Genomic DNA, 7557 nt, shown 5'->3' with positions numbered 1-7557 from the left:
GATAGCGAACTTTCGAGATAAAGGGCGCAAAGTTACTAGAACATTCCAGAACAACGTAGAATCAGCTTTGCCTGGCTGCGATCAATCGAGATAAATCTAGTCGCGTCTTGCGTCGCAAACAAAGCGATAAGGTGGTGTCGCGGCAGATTTGAAAAACGAACAAACACTGCAAATATTGGCGGCATTACTCCCCTCTCAAAGAAGCATCGACACGATGCATTGAAACAAATAATGCGACTAGTAAGGGAAAAAAACGGATCTTGCGAAAATAGAGCATGGAAATGCAGCGGCCTTTAGCGCGCATAATACGGCTTCAGACGGACTACATGGACAACTTCTGGTCGTACGCGGCGTCGCTGGGATGCAGTCATTGCGTCAGGGATGACTTCATAATCCAGTTCACCCAGCCGACGAAGAACCTTGTACGGGCCGAAATAGCGGCGCAAAAGCTTTTCACTCAATCCACGGCGGCGAATGGGCGTCCACACCCAGACTTGGTCTCCTGGCTTGTATTCCGCGTTGCGTCTTCGTAGGTTGTAGCGTCTGGCGTCGGACCGCTGCTGATCTTTGATCCGTAATCGGGCAAGCCTTCGAGCTTCTTCTGCGCGTTGAAGGTAGGCGGCAACGTCGACGTTCTCTTCTTCTGTAACGTTGGGCAGCATGGCGTCTAGCGTGGTCGTGGCATCCCTGCCATGGACGAGCCTAAAAGGCGTCATCTGGGTGGTCTCCTGCACTGCGGTGTTGTAGGCGAAGACGACGTAAGGCAGGATGACATCCCAGGTTTTATGTTCGGCATCGACATACATAGCGAGCATATCGGCGATGGTTTTGTTCAGGCGCTCGGTCAGTCCGTTGGTCTGCGGATGGTATGCAGTTGTCCTCCGGTGGCTAGTTTGGCTGTAGCGCAGGATGGCTTGCGTGAGTTCCGCCGTAAATGCTGTTCCTCTGTCCGTGATGAGCACATCGGAGGCGCTGTGTCGAAGAAGAATGCACTTCTGCTGCTGTTCCGTTCGGTAGGGCTTTCGCCTCGGCGTAGCGGGTCAGGTAGTCGGTCGCTATGATGATCCACTTATTTCCAGATGTTGACGTTGGAAAAGGGCCAAGCAAGTCCATGCCAATCTGCTGAAAGGGTCTTGAGGGAGGTTCAATGGGGTTCAGAAATCCTGCTGGTCGTGTGGGAGGAGTCTTTCGTCGCTGACAATCTCGGCATGTTTTCACATAGTGTGCGACAACGGCAGACAGTCGGGGCCAGTAATACTTGTCTTGAATGCGGCGGAGGGTGCGAGTAAACCCGAGATGTCCAGCTGTCGGCTCGTCGTGTGAAGCCTGTAGAACTTCTTCGCGGAGACAAGTAGGTACAACAAGGAGGTAGGCTGTTTTGTTCGCTGTAAAGTTCTTCTTCACAAGGACCTCATTCTGCACACAGAAAGAAGACAGTCCTCGCTTGAATGAAGCGGGGGGTGAAAAAACCTTGCCTTCCAGGTACTCGATGAGGCCTTTTAGGTTGGGGTCCGAGCGTTGCTGCTGAGCAAAAGAGCTTGCGCTGATGGGTCCCAGGAAGGCGTCCTCATCGTCGTCCAGCGGCGGAGCATCTACAGGGGCTCGTGAGAGGCAATCGGCGTCAGTGTGCTTGCCTCCGGACTTGTAAACGACGGTGACGTCAAACTCCTGGAGACGCAGACTCCACCGAGCGAGTCGGCCAGAGGGATCCTTCAAATTGGCAAGCCAGCAGAGCGCGTGGTGGTCGCTGACCACCTTGAACGGCCGTCCGTAGAGGTAGGGGCGGAATTTCGACGTAGCCCAGATGATGGCAAGGCACTCCTTCTCAGTGGTCGAATAGTTAGCCTCGGCCTTGGAAAGGGAACGGCTAGCGTATGCGATGACCTTCTCCAGCCCGTCACTTTTTTGAACGAGAACGGCGCCTAGTCCCACGCTGCTTGCGTCTGTATGAACTTCAGTATCGGCGTTTTCATCAAAATGCGCAAGGATCGGTGGGGACTGTAAACGACGCTGAAGTTCCTTGAAGGCTTCTGCTTGCCGCGCTTCCCATTTAAACGGCACGTCTGCCTTCGTCAGTTGGGTCAGGGGCTCGGCGATGCGCGAAAAGTTTTTCACAAATCGTCGGTAATATGCGCATAGTCCGAGAAATCTGCGCACTGCTTTCTTATCGGCCGGCGGTTGAAACTGTTCAATAGCAGCTGTTTTCTGCGGGTCTGGGCGTACTCCTTCCTTGCTAACGATGTGGCCTAGAAACAACAGCTCTTCGTAGGCAAAGTGGCATTTCTCTGCTTTCAAGGTTAGGCCAGCCGACTTGATTGCGTCTAGTACTGTTCGAAGTCGTTTGAGGTGCTCTTCAAAGTTCGAGGCGAAGACAACGACGTCATCTAAATATACCAGACAAATCTGCCACTTCAGGCCTGCCAGCACTGTATCCATTACTCGCTGAAACGTCGCTGGTGCGGAACAGAGACCAAATGGCATCACCTTGAACTCAAACAGCCCATCCGGAGTTATGAATGCTGTCTTCTCGCGATCTCTTTCGTCGACCTCAATTTGCCAGTAGCCGCTCTTGAGGTCCATCGATGAGAAATATTTGGCGTTGCAGAGGCGGTCCAGTGTGTCGTCGATGCGGGGGAGGGGGTAGACGTCCTTATTTGTTATGTTGTTCAAGCGGCGGTAATCCACGCAGAATCGAAGTGCGCCGTCTTTCTTTCTCACTAGAACAACCGGTGCCGCCCATGGGCTGTTTGAAGGCTGGATAACGTCGTCGCGAAGCATTTCTTCGACTTGGTCCCGGATGGCTTGTCGTTCTCGCGGAGACACACGGTAGGGGCTTTGACGGAGAGGTCGGACGTGGTGATCCGTTATAATGCGATGCTTGGCAATTGGCGTCTGTCGCACCTTCGGCGATGTCGAAAAGCACTCACTGTAGTTTTGAAGCAGATTGCGGATCTGGTCTTGTCTGTTCCGGTGCAGGGCTGGGTTGATGTCGAAAGTGGGCGAATTCTCTTGGTCAGGCGGATCTTCTGCGGAGGGGTCGGAGAGGGCGAAGGAATCTCGTACGTCAGATATTTCGTCGTAGAAAGCAATCGTCGTTCCTCTGTTAATATGCCGGTATTCTTCGCTGAAGTTAGTCAGCAGTACTTCGGCCTGGCCATTGCGGAAATGTGCGATGCCTCTTGCGATGCTGATTCCTCGGTCTAGTAGCAACTGCATGTTCCCCTCGATGATGGCTTCAGTGTTTATGGCTTTCGTGGCGCCTACGGTCACGATAACGCTTGAACGGGGTGGGACGCTCACTTCTTCCTCCAGGACACTTAGGGCAACGTGATTTTCCCGAGTTTTCATCGAAGCGATGGCTTCGTCCGTCGAAAACGTGATCAGCTTGGATCGCAGGTCGATGATCGCCTGATGCTCATTAAGGAAATCCATACCCAAGATCACTTCGCGGGAGCATTGCGGTAGCACAACAAAGGTTGCAGGATAGGTATGTCCTTTGACAGTCACTCGCGCTGTGCATCGTCCTGATGGCGTAATGAGGTGGCCCCCAGCGGTGCGAATTTGTGGGCCGTCCCAAGCCGTTGTGACTTTTCTAAGCTGCGCAGCGAATGTTCCATTCATTACCGAGTAATCGGCTCCTGTGTCGACTAGAGCGGTAACTTTCCGGTTGTCGATAGTCACTTCTAGGTCGGAGGTCCTGGCTCTTGCATTGCATGTCGCTCTCGGCGTCGGGTCACGGCTTCGTCGCGTATGCGAGTCACGGGTTGGGCGTGTGGTCGAAGCTCCTCTGGGTGGCGGCGTCGATTTCAAGGTAGCTTGCGTCGTGGTCGAGGTTCTCATTGTGTGCGGCGTCGGTGCAGCGAGTGTCGGTTCTTCATGCGGCGTCGCGGGTGCAGCGTCTTCATGGGGCGTGGTCGGTGGAGGATCTTCGGCGTTTAGCTCGTGAGCAACCTCACCTCCAGAGGTTGCTGCCTTTAGTTTCCCCTACGGGGGCTGGGCGACCTTCCTCGTACCGCGGCTGCGTAGCTGCGGCGTGGCGACGCAAAGCGCGAGGTTGACGGCGATGGTGAGCGCGAAAAGCGGTTCGGCGTGTACTCTTCTCGACGCAGGTACTCGTCGATTTCGTGCGGACGTTGTCCGAAGCGTGGTCGTGGGGCGTTAACAGCAAATCCTCGAAGACCGATACGTCGGTACGGGCAGTGACGAAGAATATGGCCGGCCTCACCGCAATGGAAGCACAATGGCCGGTTGTCGGAAGTCCTCCAGGCGTCGCATTTCCTGGGGCTTGAGCGTCGGTCATAGGTTGGGCGGGCGGGGGCTGGGAGGCGGCGTTGAGGACGTGGGGAGGACGTGGGAGGACGTGGGGAGGACGTGAGGACGTGGGGGTTGTCGCTGGGGCTGAGCAGTACTTACTGCAGCGGCGTAGGTCATGGCCTGGGGTTCTGTGGCCGTCGGGGTGCCAAGTGCCTGTTGCAGTTCTTCCCGCACCACATCCATCAGAGTCGCTGCTTGTGGCTGTGGGGAAGATGGCAGTAATCGGCGTAGCTCCTCTCGGACGATTTCGCGGATAACTTCCCGCAAGCTGTCGCTGGTGGTGGCCGGCGTGTCCGAACGGATTGCACAGGCAGAGGAAGGGCGATTGTACTGCCGAGCTCGAACGTCGAGGGTCTTCTCAATCGTGCAGGCTTCTTGCATAAACTCCTCGACTGTTTTTGGCGGCTGGCGGACGAGGCTTGCAAAGAGTTGTTCTTTTACGCCGCGCATTAAAAACTGAACTTTCTTTTCCTCGGTCATCCCGGGATCGGCGCGGCGAAATAGGCGCTTCATCTCCTCGACGTAACTGCGGACGGGCTCATTCGGAAGCTGGATCCTGGACTCGAGGAGTCGTTCGGCTCTTTCTTTCCTCACGACACTGGTGAATACCTTCAATAGTTCTCTCTTGAATAGCTCCCATGTCGTAAGGGACGACTCGTAGTTTTCGTACCACGTGCGTGCAGAGCCATCCAATGAGAAGAACACGTGTCCAATTTTTGCCGCATCATCCCACTTGTTGAATGACGCCACGCGCTCAAATTGATCCAACCATTCTTCAGGGTCTTCGCCTAGGGATCCATTGAAAGTTGGCGGCACCCGCGGCTGCTGCAGTATGATCGGTGTCGACATCTTTGGCGAGGTTGCAGTGCTGGTAGCAGCGTCTTTTCGCTGTCTGGTGCGGTCCGGCAGTTTCCCGAACTCAGGCTCCTCTCCCTGGAGACGTCGGCTGGCTCGCTGAGCTGCTGGCTCGTCCTCGGGTGCGAAGCGCTCAGGGCTGGCTTCACGACTTGAAGAGGGCGTCCGGAACATGGAAGGCTACCCCGCACCTCCACCAGATGTCACGTAGTGGTGACGGCAGTCGAAGCAGCGATGAAGACGGACGAAAGGGTCTTCTAAAAGAACTGTTTATTGGGCTGACTTGCACCCAAAATGGACTGAATCACTCGGCGGCGGCGAAGCGACAAGCGTGCTCGGCGGTCGTCGAACAGAATGCCCGCCGCTGTCGGCCGTGCTCAATTTAAAGCTGATAGCGAACATTCGAGATAAAGGGCGCAAAGTTACTAGAACATTCCGGAACAACGTAGAATCAGCTTTGCCTGGCTGCGATCAATCGAGATAAATCTAGTCGCGTCTTGCGTCGCAAACAAAGCGAAAAGGTGGTGTCGCGGCAGATTTGAAAAACGAACAAACACTGCAAATATTGGCGGCAATATATTTAGCAAGCTGCTAGAGGAAAATGCAAATTTCTATCGGAGGAGACATCTTATATATAAAAGTCTCCGGTCTGTTGAATCAGTTGCTTAGAGCGTAGGGACACGTGAGTGTTAGATCCTTGCCGCATGGACACTGACATTATCAGCTCAGGCAAATAAATGACCACTGCACTTTAGAGCATTCACACATTCCTCACTGCACTGCAGTAGCCTTTGGGAAAAAACTGGAGGGGGCACTTAATCTCTGCCTTAAGGGTATGACGGGGTAGCGTTAATGGGATAACGATGCGGACTTATTAGTTCTCGACTTGACATCCGTAGATCGCTGGGAGTCCTCACACCACTCCAGGCGCAGTGGTGCAGCGGTTTAAGTGATGCGCCACTGACCTGCGATGGCAAGTGCTGCCGCCGGTGGGGCTTGTGAGATCCGGGTTGCTCTTCCGAGCAACCTCGCTCGACGAATCATTAATTTAATTGCCACCTGCCACGGTGGTCAGTTTGCTCGCAATCCGGTGGGCCGATTGTGATGGCGCCACAAGGCCACGTGATCCAGGTGACCCACACCTAGGTTGCTGGAGCGGCCATTTACTCCAGCCGCTGTGGCTGCAAGGCTTCCAACGGTCGCCAACGCCGACACCGCCGGCGCTGGCTCTCACGTTAATATGCGCGGGATACGACAGGTGGCGCTATGTTTAGTATAGGATGAAGAGCAACACACTTTGTAAAAATGGGTGTTGCGGTGACTGAATCCTCACTCCTTCACTTTACATCAATACTAGCCCTTCCTTGGTATACTGAATAATTTGTGTTAGTAGAAAGTGTGATTTGTACTTCCACACGAATCCATTGCCAAATCCCAGTTTAGCATTCAAGAAAAAGTTCATGGGCCTGTGACGGCGGAAAAGTCTAGTCGTGGGAATAGACGTTGTACAAAATGGCTGTACGGGGGCAAAAGTTCGAGGGGCCACTTCAGCTCAGCCTTAATGACATAACGTGATATATGCCGAATTGGTCATTGTCAATATTGCGGTCATATGTCATTGGGAGTCCTCATACACTCATTGCGCAATGATGCAGCAGTTAAGAGATGCGCCACTGCCCTTCGATGGCAGGGAGGGGCTGCCACTGGTGTCTCTTGTGCGACCCAAGTTTCTCTACCCGTGCAACCTCTCGCGATCAACCATTAATTTAACAGCCACCTGACAGGGTGGTTAGTTTGCTCACAATCCGGTGGGTAGGTTGTGAAGACTCTGCAAGGTCACGTGACCTAGCTTGCCCACCTAGATTGCTTCTCCAAGGGTGGCTGTGCGAGCCAACCTGCGACACCCTATTTATCGCTCACAACGCCGACGGCGACTTTTCAGCGTAACGGGGCGTTTAACGCGAGAGCGTTAAAATGAAGTGGAAAATGCGAAGGTGCAGGCAAGCTGGCACAAAGTGTGCTGTGGATGTGCCTTGCTTTGGGACCTGCGTGCTGCTAAGTAATGTAACTTGAGTGCCCAAGTGAGCTGTTAGCGAATACCTCCAGAGCGCATTGATGAATTGAATTAAAGGCTGAAGGGGGCAGAGGAAAGCAGGAGTGAAGCTTAAGGTAAGGCTTGCTCCTTACCTCTGAAGAGGAGACGAATCTCAATGATAAATTCAAAAAGGAAAAGTGCAGGAGTACAGTACGTGCAGACATCGGCCCGGTGTCCTACAAACCTACAACGAACATTTGCCGCCGCTGCGGAGAAAATCTATCGCCTCCACCTGAGGGAGAACAGCCAACCTGCCAACCCGTATGCATCGTCTGCAACGGGGGCGACAACAC

Source organism: Amblyomma americanum, chromosome 9 (genome assembly GCF_052857255.1).
Source record: "Amblyomma americanum isolate KBUSLIRL-KWMA chromosome 9, ASM5285725v1, whole genome shotgun sequence".
Taxonomy (NCBI): domain Eukaryota; kingdom Metazoa; phylum Arthropoda; class Arachnida; order Ixodida; family Ixodidae; genus Amblyomma; species Amblyomma americanum.
Note: the sequence above shows the minus strand (reverse complement) of the source record.